The sequence below is a fragment of the Oncorhynchus mykiss genome, chromosome 18, assembly GCF_057628025.1.
Source record: "Oncorhynchus mykiss isolate SJ-2025 chromosome 18, ASM5762802v1, whole genome shotgun sequence".
In the NCBI taxonomy this organism is placed as follows: domain Eukaryota; kingdom Metazoa; phylum Chordata; class Actinopteri; order Salmoniformes; family Salmonidae; genus Oncorhynchus; species Oncorhynchus mykiss.
The window spans coordinates 37,873,902-37,889,833 of record NC_143039.1 but is presented as its reverse complement, the minus strand read 5'-3'; positions in this window follow the sequence as shown (position 1 = coordinate 37,889,833).

The following is a 15,932-nucleotide window of genomic DNA, read 5'->3' as shown; positions in this document are numbered from 1 at the left end:
GTGCAAAGCTGTCATCATGGAAGAGGGTGGCTACTTTGAAGAATCTCAAATATAAAATATATTTGGGATTTATTTAACGCCTTTTTGGTTACTACATGATTCCATATGTGTTGTTTCATAGTTTTCATGTCTTCACTATTATGCTACAATGTAAAAAAAAAAGTAAAAATAAAGAAAAGCCCTGTAATGAGTAGGTGTGTCCAAAACTTTTGACTGGTAGATTTGTAATGTAATAATAGCAGACGGCTCTACTGCAAATAAATACCTGCTTGCACTTACGTTTACTTGTAAACGTAAAGTCATTCATTTATCCTTCTGAGTAAAGACATCAGTGACTGGACTATAAAACTCCTCCCTGTTTGGCCATAAATTTTAGAAGTCTCGATGGAGAAAATGTCAAGGGATGAGAGTCGTCCTTTATCGGTCCAGTTTTGACTATAAATTTATATTTGTTTCAGCTCAGAAAATAACCTCTCAACGGATGCTGTTACAGCTGGTATAGTGAGGACCAACTGCAGTAACTGTCGCCTAGGGAAGAGTGTGTGTGTGAGGTCATTCTGGAACAACAAGCTGAGGACCTGTCCAGGTGAATGTCTCGTACCATTTGTGAACTGTACAATCTGACAAGATCATGTTGACTCCAATGCTTCCCACAGTTGTGTCAAGTTGGCTGGATGGTGGACCATTCTTGATACCCACAGGAAACCCAGCAGCATTGAAGTTCCTGCACCTGGCACCTACTGCCATACCCCGTTCAATGGTACTGGTCTTTCCCATTCACCTTCGGAATGGCACACATACACGATCCGTGTCTCAATAGTCTTAAGGCTTAAAAATCCTTCTTTAACCTGTTTCCTCCCCTTCATCTACAGTGATCAATAAGGGATCATAGCTTTCACCTGGATTCACCTGGTCAGTCTATGTCATGGAAAGAGCAGGTGTTCATAATATTTTGTACACTCACTGTGGTTGCCCCTGGGCCTCTTTCCCTTGGCCTGTTTGATGAGCTGGCACTCTCATCGTTGCCACAAAATGCCAACTCATGTTTACTTCGGTAGCAGGTGGCATTATTTAATTTGATCTTTCAAAATCTCACAATTCTCATTTACCTTTGCATTGTGCATGCTGATGTTCAGTCTATGTTATTCATTCAATGCCAGATCTATCTGTGAGCTGCCAAATGTCTTAAGAGCTATCTGCCTTCGGATGTGAGACACACATTTCTTTGTCATTGCTTGTTGAGTGCTATAGGCAAGTTGTTCAAGATGCAGTAACCGGTTCTTGTCCACACACTGTTGCTGGTGGGGAAAAGAAGGCAGGGGAAGCAGTAGAGTTGGCTGCTCGCAGCGCAGCCACAGAGCCAGTCTTTCCATTGTTACCACTAAGATTGAAATAATTTTGTATTTTCTGTCCCTTCCTTGATGTAGGTCCCCAAGCACAGTTGTTGTTCTTTCATCCTTTATCACCCCTGGCCCTATTTTGCTAGAAAATCCAACGTTGAAAATGGTTTCAGATACAATATGTTAGCCATCCTGCCTATCCTCCTGCCTATCCCATTATTTGTTTCACGCCAATATACCTGCACACATTATTTGAGTGCAAGGAAAATAAATGAGACAATGCTGACAAACGAAAGGCTTCGAAGCTCTCTGCCTTTTACCGTCTGTTAGCTGGCAGTATAAGGTAGAAAAACGCATGCACAAGTCATGTCAATGATTTACATTGAGTTTGGAGTTTGAAGGGTGGGAGAAAGGCACAGGGCGAGGCTGTCTTTCCCCTGGCCTCCTTAAGCATTTTGTTCCAGACCATCGCAAATTTGGAAGTACTAGTTCAGAAATCTATTTTTTCATGCAGAAAAGACATGAAGATGACAAAATGATTGATCAAATTAATAATTTTTATTACAGTTATTTTATAATTCATTTTAACATCACTGATATATCCCTTAAATCAGCAGTTGTTTTACACATACTTAAATAACACATCAAATCTGGTTGAATTCAGCTCCACAAACACTATACTAACAAACCTTTTTAGCATCTAATGTATAGTACCTCTTGTTCTCCTGCTTTCTGTTCTCCAAACCACGTCACTAAAGTAAATTCCGACTGAGCCGAAATATGGAGCGTTTATCGTCAATGCAGCCTCTGCGAACATTGCAGCGCTGAACTTGAGCAATACAGATTGAATCGAGAACCTTAGAAAGACGGAGAGGGAAAGAGAGAGAAGAGCAAACATTTTCAGAAAAATAGAGGGAGGAGGAAATCTAAATAAGAAAGAGAGAGAGACAGAGAGAGAGGGGAATACAGTGGCTTGCGAAAGTATGTTTCCTATTTTGTTGCCTTACAACCTGGAATTAAATTGATTGTTGGGGGGTTTGTATAATTTAAATTACACAACATGCCTACCACTTTGAAGATGCAACATATTTTTATTGTGAAACAAACAAGAAATTAGACAAAAAAATGAGAACTTGAGCGCGCATAACAATTCACCCCCCCAAAGTCAATACATTGAAGAGACACCTTTTGTAGCAATTACAGCTGCAAGTATCTTGGGGTATGTCTCTATAAGCTTGGCACATCTAGCCACTGGGATTTTTGCCCATTCTTCAAGGCAAAACTGCTCCAGCTCCTTCAAGTTGGATGGGTTCTGCTGGTGTACAGCAATCTTTAAGTCATACCACATATTCTCAATTGGATTGAGGTCTGGGCTTTGACTAGGCCATTCCAAGACATTTAAATGTTTTCCATTAAACCACTCAACTGTTGCTTTAGCAGTATGCTTAGGGTCATTGTCCTGCTGGAAAGTGAACCTCTGTCCTAGTCTGCAATCTCTGGAAGACTGAAACAGGTTTCCCTCAAGAATTTCCCTGTATTTAGTGCCATCCATCATTCCTTCAATTCTAACCAGTTTCCAAGTCCCTGCTGATGGCCAAATTCCTTGATCTGACCAGAGTACCTTCTTCCATATGTTTAGGGAGTCTCCCACATGCCTTTTGGCGAACACCAAACATGTTTGCTTATTTTTTTCTGGCCACTCTTCCATAAAATCCAGCTCTGTGGAGTGTACGGCTTAAAGTGGTCCTTATGGAATGTGAGTTTTGGTGGGCGGCCCTTTCTTGGCAGGTTTGTTGTAGTGCCATATTCTTTCCATTTTTTAATAATGGATTTAATGGTGCTTGTGGGATGTTGAAAGTTTTGAATAATTTTTTATAACCCAACTCAGATCTGTACTTCTCCACAACTTTGTCTCTGACCTGTTTGGAGAGCTCCTTGGTCTTCATAGTGCCACTTGCTTGGTGGTACCCCTTGCTTAGTGGTGTTGCAGACTCTGGGGCCTTTCAGAACAGGTGTATATATACTGAGATCATGTGACAGATAAATTGACACTTGCACACAGGTGGAATTTATTTAACTAATTATGTGACTTCTGAAGGTAATTAGTTGCACCGTATGTTATTTAGTGGCTTCATTTCAAAGGGGGTGAATACATATGCTTGCACCACCTTTCTGTTTTTCATTTTTTTGAATTATTTGAAACATGTTATTTTTTCATTTCACTTCACTAATTTGGACTATTTTGTGCATGTCCATGTTAATGTAATTTCATAATTCCAATATGTTTTCATTAATTTAATTCTCTTAGTCTATTCTATGAGAATTTGTAAGATTCTTATTTGCATAAAATAGACAGAGACCAGTCTAATCAAAATTAGATAATAGTATTTATTCTCGGAGTGCGCTGCCATGTAACCACGAACAACAGTTTATATACAAAATATGATGTCATAGGTTATAAATTGTCCTTTCTCCCAACAGTTCAAAAGTTTATTCCCACCCCTTCTCTCTCTCACCCCAGACACACAATTAAATTGAGATTAAACTTCTGAAGTCTTCATCCATCACCATTCAGCAGACAGTCCCAGCTAATGGAAAACCTAAGAAAACACACACTGCCTTATCGAAACATCCCAGAGCTAAAGTTGAGTCGGTTCAACCATAGGTTAACGATCCTTTTTGCTTACTTAAAAACCCACAACTCCAGTCCTCAACCTGGCTGGAATGGTATTTATTTGATTTAATTACCCCCTGTTTCATGCTCCACAATCCCTTCCTTATGAATTAATATTATTAATCAGATATAATAAAACAGAGTAGAGATTAATTAGTTATAGTTCTATTTAAAATGTAGATATTGTTTAGTCATTATTCATAAAATTCCTAACAGTCCATTACATGAAATCCAAATAAAACATCTATTTAAATTACAGGTTGTTATGCAACAAAATAGGAAAAACACCAAAGGGCTGAATACTTTTGCAATTCACTGTATATACAGAAATTAGAGAAGAAGAGAGGGGAGAACAATTTATATAGAAAAGGAGAGTGGAGTACACCTGAGAGTGGGTCAGGGCCCAGAGAGAGATGAATGAGCCTTTCTGTCTGTCTAGGTAGGCTGATTGGGAGAGTGAGAGTCTATTTGCTTGGAGTGCTGGATCTGACGTTAGTAATGTACCCTGTAGCGGCCCCACAGACATAACACATGGGGATGGAGGCAGGGGACTAATAATGGACACTATGCATCTATTCCAAACGTGTTTTGTTTGTGTAACATTATAGAAAAATACATACTATTTACAGTTTTTAGAGGTAATGAGGAAAAAGGTTCATATGCTTCATTATTGACATCATGTCATATACTGTCGCTATTGAAATCCATTGTGCATTACACCTGAATCTACTCTGGAAGATTTGACAGGTTTAAGAATATGGCAAATATCAGCCTAGTGTTAATATGCCATGTGCTTTGACAAAACGTATTTATTCTTTAAACTTTATGCCGCACTCAATACCTTAACATACTCTGCTCAAATAACGAAACACAATTTCAAACACCTGCTGACAGACAAGCTATGACTAGTTGCATCCCGATACCATCTCTGGCACTCTCTTTGGGAATTGCTTTTATTGTGATGGGACCAGTGTCTTTTAGAAATATATTGCTCCAGTTTTATGAGTAAAGAAGTCTGAGGAAAAAAGTTTGTTACTATGGCAATAAATTCTATAGCGTTTTTTTTGTTCTTTTTTTATTTTGTTATCCCTTCTTCTCCTATACCTATAATTATAGGTATCAGTTGTACAAACCGAGTGTTTATGCCCTTCACCTGAGGGGGTACCACGTCAGGAGCTTTGAGACCTGGCCCTGATGTTAGCATGAAAGACCAGCCTCTATAGAGTGGAACCAATGAGCTCTATTTAGTGTTGACCTCACGCAAAATATTTCACAGGCCTATAAACGGACACACGAGAGAACCTGTTTTATGGTAGCAGCAACCAGAGAAGTTACATCAAATGAGGAGATACTGTTCAGTGCTGGTGGAATTCAAATTCCCATGAACATGTACACACTCGTAGGTCTATGCATGCACACTATGGTACACACAGCCACAGACGTGTGTACGTATGCACACACACACACAGACAGAGACACACACACAAAAAAACACAGTGTACATTTAATGACAGACCGCCTATCTGAGTTGCCCAAACATTTATTGTTTTTTAAATATAATTTTACATGAAACACAAATAAACACAGAAACCTGAAAACATTACAAAGTGGGGAAACTAACCAGAATCCTGAAAACAAATTGCAAAGTGGCGACATTAACATTTTACAGATAATAATTTACACCAAATAATTTACACCAAAAGCTGGCCTGGCATGGACAAATCAGATTGATACAGAAAAGAATGCAGTATAACGCTATCAAAAGTTAATGGCAGTCAGTTGTTCAGACTTGATGGTTGCAGTTTACAACACAGACACAAACTCTTTCTGTCTGAAAAAGACTTCAAGGATTCAACCAAGTAAGAACTGAACCATGTACAAAAGTATCTTATTTATCCACATCTGTTAGCTGTCAGTCAAACTGCACGAAAGGGAAACATTTGTTTAGGCATTAACTGAGTAAGTGTTAAGGTCTAGGTTAAGTTTAGGCATTAGGGTTAAGCTTAGGCATTAATTCTGAATGGTTAAGGTTTGGGAAAGGGTTAAAACACAAAAGAAATGCCTAACGCTGGGATTGAACCTGTGATTTCTTGGAGATATAGCGCATAGTTTTAGCTTATCCTCCTCCCCAATGCCCTAGCTTGTTGCGATCCGACCAAATTAGCAGGCACTCGCGTTGCCCCTAGTCGACGGTTGGAAATTGCAATGAAGATATACTGAACAAAATTATAAACACAACATGCAAGAATTTCAATGATTCAACTGAGTTACAGTTCATATAAGGAAATCAGTCAATTGAAATACATGCATAAGGTCCTAATCTATGGATTTCACATGACTTGGCAGGGGCACAGCCATGGGTGGGCCTGGAAGGGCATAGGCCCTCCCACTGGAGAGCCAGGCACACCCACTGGGGAGCCAGGCCCAGCCAATCAGAATTCGTTTTTCCTTACAAAATAGCTTAATTACAGACAGAAATACTCCTGTCTGGGTGGCTGGTCTTAGACCATCCTACAGGTGAAGATATGGAGGTCCGGGACTGGCGTGGTTACACGTGGTCTGCAGTTGTGAGGCAGGTTGGAAGTACTGCCAAATTCATTAAAACGACCTTGGTGGCTTATGGTAGATAAATGAACATTCAATTCTCTGGCAACAGCTCTGGGGGACATTCTGGCAGTCAACATGCCAATTGCATGCTCCCTCAAAACTTGAGATGTCTGTGGCATTGTGTTGTGTGACAAAATTGTACATTTTAGAGTGGTATTTTATTGTCCTCAGTACAAGTTGTACCTGTGTAATGATCATGCTGTTTAACCTGTCTACGATACTGGTTCCCAATTGGGGATCAACCCTCCATCTAGCCAGCAAGTCAGATTTCTAAAATGTTTTACGGCGAAAACATAGCACATATATATGTAAAACCACCACCAGACACAGCTCATTTGAATAGCCAAAACATGCAATCAACAAACGCAGGATTAAAAAATAAATCGCTCACTAACCTTTTGAAAATCTTCATCAGATGACAGTAATATGACATGTTACACAGTACATATTTTTTTTTTTCAATAATATGCCATTTATATCCATAAATGTCCATTTACAGTGAGTTCACGTTCAGAAATTACTCAAAAATGCCCGCAGGAAATCTATGTAGCGCGGCAAGATAACGTAAATAGACATCATAAACTTTGACTAAATATACATGTTCTACATATAGTTAGAAAGATACACTGCTTCTTTATGCAACCGCTGTGTTAGATTTATTTTTAACGTTACAGAAATCGCACACTATTCCATATGCTGAGACAGCGCTCAGTTCCAAGCTACATTTCCACGTAATGTTGGAGTCAACAGAAACACAGATTTAAGCATAAATATTCCCTTACCTTCGATGGTCTTCGTTCAGAATGTTCTGGAAGGCTTCATACTTACCCAATACATCGTTTGGTTTCAAGTCTTGCGTCTTTGTATTAGCTACTGCTAATAACATCAGCTGAAATGCACCCAAAACGTCCTCTGGTCCGGAAAAGTTGCGCATCAAAACTTCAAAATTACATATTATATGTCGACTAAACAGGTCAAACTAAGTGCAGAAGCAAGCTTTATGATGTTTTAGACACGCAAAACAAACTTCAATTCAATCGGCCATCGTCTGCCCTTCTCTTGAGTGCTGGAACAAAGGAATGGCTGGGACCAATTCGCGCCCATACGCACAGCCTATTCTCTCGTGGCAAGCACTAATTTCACTCCCATAGGGTCAATTCTCGCGGGATTTGAACGATTCAAAGCTCTACTGAAAGAGGACATCTAGCGGAAGAGATAGAAAGTGTCCCCAGAATCATAACTGGTTGGGAAGGGTGGGGGCCATGACGTCAAAGTTGCTCCAACTTTCATGGCCACAAAAACTAGTTTGGAAGAATGCCTGCCCTGTGAGTTCTGCTATACTTACAGACATAATTCCAACGGTTTTAGAATCTTTAGAGTGTTTTCTATTTGCATATATTAGCAATTTTTGACAGATTTTTTTTCCAGTTTACTAGGGGTACCCAATCTCTCCAAAGGGGGCGTATGTCTGCCATATCCTTAACAGGTTTTAATCAGCTTCTTGATATGCCACATCTGTCAGGTGGATGGATTATCTTGGCAAAGGAGAAATGTTCACCAGCAGGGATGTAAACACATTTTTGTGCAATATTTTAGAGAAATAAGCTTTTAGTGCATATGGAAAAAATCTGGGATATTTTATTTAATCTCATGAAACATGGGACCAACACTTTACATGCTGTGTTTGTTTTATCCCAGAACAATTTGGCTCGCTATAACATAACCTTACCATTCCAAAAATGGGTTGATGGTGTGTCATCCACTAGAACTTGGGCTCAAACATTCATCATGCGTTTCTCTACTCATCAGAGAGCAAGATGATGGATGATCCGCTCTTACTCCTATCTCAATAATTCAAAATCCCCCGAAATATGGGAAGATTGTGTGAAAATTGTTTTTGAAAAATGTGTCATTTGAAATAATGTAAACATGACTTCCCAAGATTAAGCACAGAAACGTTTATACAGTAAACAGAACCATAGAAGGAATCATATAATGCACATGATATGTCAGCATCTTTCGAAAATATGCTCTTGGCTTACTATTATTTGGCAGAAATTATACATCAAATCACATTTATCCTGTATTAAATCAATTGCAGTTAATTAGATTTCAGATGATACTTTCAGAAGTGTGTTTAAGTGGGTGGGCGTCGTGTAAAGTGAGAGGCCATCCTATCGCCTCTAACCACAGAACATCAGCCATCGTTTTCCTTTAATTTCCAGACGATTCTGCATATTGAATCGTCACCGTTTGTCGTCTGCCAGGAAGTGATCAATTGCGCACGTCCGACATTTGTGTTGGTCTGTCTTGTCCCTTTGGTTTGCAAAGCAGCATGTCCTGGATGAAGAATATAGTTGTCACTTGATGTATAAATTGTCAGTCTGGTTTTGTGTGCAAGATTAGTTTTCAATCAGGTTTTGTATCTCCCATTCTCCCTCCATCCAAGACACACTGGCACTGCTTGTGCAAAACCAAGATACCTCTGAGTGAACTATCAGTAAAGCCACTATCATTTAATACTGTCTTAAATCAAGTTCTCATTTGGACTACATTGCATGCATTACTCTGTCAATGCGAATAACAAGAAGGAATAGAGCAAAGAAAAACAGCGATAGATCCTTAACTAAATAAAAAAGCATGCATCACCAGACTAAGAACAAATGATAGACAAAGACAACAAGGCAGTTTAATCATGTATTGTAAATTAATAAAGTCCCCTAGGTAATTTAGTTGGTGCCACGTGGTACCTTGAAACGTACAAGACAATTATTGGAAAACGAGGCGAGACCAAGATTGTTTGTCCATGGCGCCTGTATTTTTCTTATTTTAACACCTATTTAAAGAAGAGAGACATGGAGTTTATCCTGAATAAATGCTCTCACAGGAACAAGTGACATGTTCACCTCGTCTAGGTCCATTTCAATTTTACATTTCCATTAAGCGTGCCATGTTGACTTTAGAGTTTCTGGAATCAGCCACAGACATTTTAACACCAGGGTCTTATTCTCGGTCCCATTTCCGATTACCAGGAGCCATTTCTTCAACTACATTAGAGAATTGTGTTAGGTTCTTATCCTCCAAGATATAAAAACTCAATCATTAAAATGTTACTTGTAGTTATTGTTGGCTTTGCCCTCTTAGCTCCAACCATATCTAGCAATAAACAATTGTAATTTGGGGAAAAAAAATAAAGAAATAAAGATGTTTTTTAAAGAAAGACAGATTTTTAGTCATAACGTTGTTGTGAATGGTTGTTCTTCTTTATGGTCCTCATACATACAACATTCGTGAAGCTGACACCACAAAGTGAGAGACACACCACACAATGATATGTTTGCTAATCATATTGTGTGTAGGGATGACGTTTAGATTAACACTAATTAAACAGAGTATTAAAATGGATATTGGCTTTTTGTAACCGGGACAGAGGATCATAACAATATGAACAGATTGTAGATAAACAAGGTCAAATTGAGGCCAGGGAGAGCAGCAAACGATGCTAAGTGTGGTGCATGCTACTCCACGCTGATCAACGAAGAGAGAGAGAGACAAGTGATGAATTCCCAGTAACACTTTGCTTTAAGCCAATAGTTATAATGCATTGTAGGGCTCATAATACTTATAAAGCATTACACCAACAGGCTATAGGTAGAGTGTTACCGAATTCCCTCCCAGGCGTTTGTCATACCAAGATTAAGAGACACCTCGATTGAACAATGTCTTTTACAAGGCATGTGCGAGTTTATGCATGTGCCCATTGGAGTCAAATAATCCCCTAAAGACTCTGTGACATACTGTTATTGAACACGGACCATAAGCATATCACAGCAGTGTCTCTATTGCCGTTCATATATTCAACGCCTCTCTGCTGAGAGAGAAAAGGTCTAAGGGGGATAAGGTTAGGACATGGAAAGAGGCCTATTTTCATTTCCTAAGGGGAGGAAAAGTAAAGGTGAAACAGCGAGGGCATTGAAATTGTATAATTGTGTAATCCTGCAAAGGATTTAGCTCTGATCCTTTGTGTGTGTGTTGTGTGTGTCTGTATGTGTGTGTCTGTGCGTGTGTGTGTGCTTGCGTGGAAATAAATAAGCATGTAATGTGTGTGGCCTTCTGTGCATTTTGGATTTCATGGGGTTTCTGCACATTTTGGGTTTCATCGGTTCATTACTTCATTTGACTGTGTTATGATTATCCTAAGCAGTTCTTCTGAGACAGAGGGTGTCCTAAAATGGACACCGTAAAGCAGCATCATCTAAATGGTGTCAGTTCTTTGCTACACTGTGGATTGTTGGAAAGTATAGTGTATTACCACACACTAAAAGGAGGATTTAGTCCTTTCCATGGCACAGTCAATAATACAGAGATATATCAGTATACAGCTATTTGTAAACATTTTTAAGACGAGGAAGCAATGAGATAAGCATTGCAGGAGCTCTCCAAAACACAGCTGTTTATCTATAACCATAAAATGGAAGTTTTGAGCATGTCTAAAGCTGAGCACGATCAATTTGCCTCTGCTACGGTTGGTGGGTGAGTACACTGCAGAGAAACTCAAGCATGAAGGTTGACTTGGACTAAAACAGCTTTTCTGTACCATGTATAGCCAGAACACCGTTGAGCAAAGAGCAAGTCCACCTGCGGTATACAGACCAATCACATAATGCATGGATGGATCTGAAACATTGCAATTTGCAAACAGGTACATTGAAACATATTTTTAGCAGTCATTTTCCTTTGGACCATGAAATAACAAAGCAAAAATTGCTACAGCAGGTACAACATGGTTTTTCATATGTTCAACGCGAGGATGGTAGATACACTGTGGCTGTGGTATCTTCCCTCAATAAAAAGCTTCAACAGCATTTCAGAGGAGGTAATAACTATCTGTGGGAAACAGCTTTACTGGATATTTCACACAAGATTTACACGTTTGTAATTGTAACATGTTCCATGTATTTGAATGGACTTGATAACCTCTTTCCAATACATTTGAAATGTATTTCGGGAAAAAAAAACTGCACTCCAAACAAGCGTTTTAGCTGTTTGTGAAAGCGAAGGCGGAATAGAATGCATGTAACATGGTACAATTCGGGGCCTCCTGAGTGCCGCAGCGGTCTAAGGCCCTGCATCGCAGGCTGTGTCACAACCAGCTGTGACCGGGAGTCCCATAGAGCGGCACACAATTGTCTCAGCGTCGTCCAGGTTAGGGGAGGGTTTGACCGAGGGCGCATTACTTGGCTCATCATGCTCTAATGATTTTTGTGGTGGGCTGTGCGCCTGCAGGCTGACCTCAGTGTTTCCTCCGACACATTGGTTCAGCTGGCTTCAGGGTTAAGCAGGTGGGTGTTAAGGAGGGCACTTTGGCGGGTCATGTTTTGGAGGATGTATGACTCGACCTTCGCCTCTCCCGAGCCCTTTGGGGAGTTGCAGCGATGAGGCAAGATTGTAATTGGGAGTAAAAGGGGGTAAAATACAAAAATATGTAATAATTTAATTTGTGTTAAAATTAAATGTGCTATTGTGTAATTATAGTATTTCCAACTAATTTTAAACATATACTGTACATTTCCAGTAGGGAGCTATAAAACACCAACCACCAAGCTACTGTATCAATAGTCTTTGGGTGACAGATCTTCTATGTTTGCCTGGTTACCCATCCACATCTCCGGCCAAATGCCACACCCACTAAAGTTTTGGAATTTTGCCTTCTTAAATGCGAACAAAGTCGAACCGTTCTGGAAACCGATGAGTTGGGCCTATACATAAAGTGCCTTGCGAAAGTATTCGGTCCTCTTGAACTTTGCGACCTATTGCCACATTTCAGGCTTCAAACATAAAGATATAAAACTGTATTTTTTTGTGAAGAATCAACAACAAGTGGGACACAATCATGAAGTGGAACGACATTTATTGGATATTTAAAACTTTTTTAACAAATCAAAAACTGAAAAATTGGGCGTGCAAAATTATTCAGCCCCCTTACGTTAATACTTTGTAGCTTCACTTTTGCTGCGATTACAGCTGTAAGTCGCTTGGGGTATGTCTCTATCAGTTTTGCACATCGAGAGACTGACATTTTTTCCCATTCCTCCTTGCAAAACAGCTCGAACTCAGTGAGGTTGGATGGAGAGCATTTGTGAACAGCAGTTTTCAGTTCTTTCCACAGATTCTCGATTGAATTCAGGTCTGGACTTTGACTTGGCCATTCTAACACCTGGATATGTTTATTTTTGAACCATTCCATTGTAGATTTTGCTTTATGTTTTGGATCATTGTCTTGTTGGAAGACAAATCTCCATCCCAGTCTCAGGTCTTTTGCAGACTCCATCAGGTTTTCTTCCAGAATGGTCCTGTATTTGGCTCCATCCATCTTCCCATCAATTTTAACCATCTTCCCTGTCCCTGCTGAAGAAAAGCAGGCCCAAACCATGATGCTGCCACCACCATGTTTGACAGTGGGGATGGTGTGTTGCTGTGTTGCTGTATTGCTTTTACGCCAAACATAACGTTTTGCATTGTTGCCAAAAAGTTCAATTTTGGTTTCATCTGACCAGAGCACCTTCTTCCACATGTTTGGTGTGTCTCCCAGGTGGCTTGTGGCAAACTTTAAACGACACTTTTTATGGATATCTTTAAGAAATGGCTTTCTTCTTGCCACTCTTCCATAAAGGCCAGATTTGTGCAATATACGACTGATTGTTGTCCTATGGACAGAGTCTCCCACCTCAGCTGTAGATCTCTGCAGTTCATCCAGAGTGATCATGGGCCTCTTGGCTGCATCTCTGATCAGTCTTCTCCTTGTATGAGCTGAAAGTTTAGAGGGACGGCCAGGTCTTGGTAGATTTGCAGTGGTCTGATACTCCTTCCATTTCAATATTATCGCTTGCACAGTGCTCCTTGGGATGTTTAAAGCTTGGGAAATCTTTTTGTATCAAAATCCGGCTTTAAACTTCTTCACAACAGTATCTCGGACCTGCCTGGTGTGTTCCTTGTTCTTCATGATGCTCTCTGCACTTTTAACGGACCTCTGAGACTATCACAGTGCAGGTGCATTTATACGGAGACTTGATTACACACAGGTGGATTGTATTTATCATCATTAGTCATTTAGGTCAACACTGGATCATTCAGAGATCCTCACTGAACTTCTGGAGAGAGTTTGCTGCACTGAAAGTAAAGGGGCTGAATAATTTTGCACGCCCAATTTTTCAGTTTTTGATTTGTTAAAACTTCTTATGGAGGTGATCCCTGCAGAGGGATAGCTCAGCGGAATTTTCAGAGCGCCACCTATAGTACTTTACTTAGTACTCGTTAAATCTCAAACTTTCATTAAAATACACATGCCAGGTACTGAATTAAAGCTACACTCGTTGTGAATCTAGCCACCAAGTCAGATTTGTAAAATGCTTTTCGGCGAAAGCATGAGAAGCTATTATCTGATAGCATGCACCCCCCAAAATACCAGCACGACACGTAAACAACAGACTTTGCGGTAGCCGGCGCTACCCAAAACGCAGAAATAAAATATAAAACATTCATTACCTTGGACGAGCTTCTTTGTTGGCACTCCTATATGTCCCATAAACATCACAATTGGGTCTTTTTCCCGATTTAAATCCGTCATTGTATACCCAAAATGGCATTTGCTGAAGGCCAGTCTGATGCTGCAAAAAGTCAATTTACAAGACGCAACGTCACTTTTTAAAATTACAAAAGTCGCCTATAAACTTTTACAAATCACTTCAAACGACGTTTCTAAACCAACTTTAGGTATTAATAAACGTTAATTATGTATCAAATTGATCACGGGGCGATCTGTATTCGATAGCAGCAAGTCTGGAAAACATCGTCCATTTTTTTCAGTTTCACAACATCCTGTGGTGCGTCAGAAGAAGGGAGGGGTCTATTTGTGTTGCAACTAGGGATAAATGATTCTGATATTGATAGCAATGGTGACATCGTGTGGAAGCTGTAGGCGTTTCGCATATATTTTCTCTCGTCTTAAACAATTGATTGAATGGCGGATGAATATTTTTGTTTTTGTTTTTGGTGAACAGTTTTACCAGGGATTTTTACTCCTAAACACGTTCTGTTATAGCCACAGACCCGATTTAACCAGTTTTAGAAACCACACATATCCACACATACTTATCATATGCATATACTATATACCTGGCATGAGTAGCAGGACTTTGAAATGTTGCGCGATTTTTAACAAAAAGCTGCGAAAATTCGCATCATCCATAACAGGATTATTAATTTAAAAAGTTTGAAATATCCAATAAATGTCGTTCCACTTCATGATTGTGTCCCACTTGTTGTTGATTCTTCACAAAAAAATACAGTTTTATATCTTTATGTTTGAAGCCTGAAATGTGGCAAAAGGTCGCAAAGTTCAAGGGGGCCGAATACTTTCGCAAGGCACTGTATCTTCACGTCAGCACAAACGACTTCCAAAGTAGTAGGTACAGACTGATGTACGGAGCGATTGATAGACCAGCAAAATTCAATTCAGGATGAGTAATCAGACAACTTCTACACTGAGTGTATAACACATTAGGAACACCTTCCTATTGAGTTGCACCCCCTTTTGCCCTCAGAACACCCTCAACTCTTTGGGGCATGGACACTACAAGGTGTTGAAAGCATTCCAAAGGGAGGCTGCCCCATGTTGACTCCAATGCTTCCCACAGTTGTGTCAAGTTGGCTGGATGTCCTTTGGGTGGTGGACGATTCTTGATACACACGGGAAACTGTTGAGCGTGAAAAACCCAACAGCTTTGCAGTTCTTCACACAAGGCACTTAAATATTTTGTCTTGCCCATTCACCCTCTGAATGGCACACATACACAATGTTTTGTACACTCAGTGTATGCGGCCGTATGCTCTCTTTTCCTCACTGTGTGATACAGTTGGCATTGATTGATAAAAACAATAAAAAATACAGAAACATTTACATTACATATACAGCACACACACATTTAAGCACTACATAAAATATCAACATTCCATTTTGTATTTGAAATACCTTATATGTTCAGGTAATCAGTCCTATAAATAAACCACACATACAGTGGGTATCATAAGTATTCACACCCCTTGGATTTTTTTTTCTGGCATTACTTGTAATTTTTTGTCGTTGATCTACACATAATACTCCATATTGTTAAAGTGAAAAGAGAATTCTACAAATGTGTACAAATGAACTGTGTGTACAACGGAAAACCTAAATAACTAAAATATATTTGTTGCATAAGTATTCACCACCTTTGTTTAGGCAAACCTAAATCAGTTCAGTAGTAAAATAT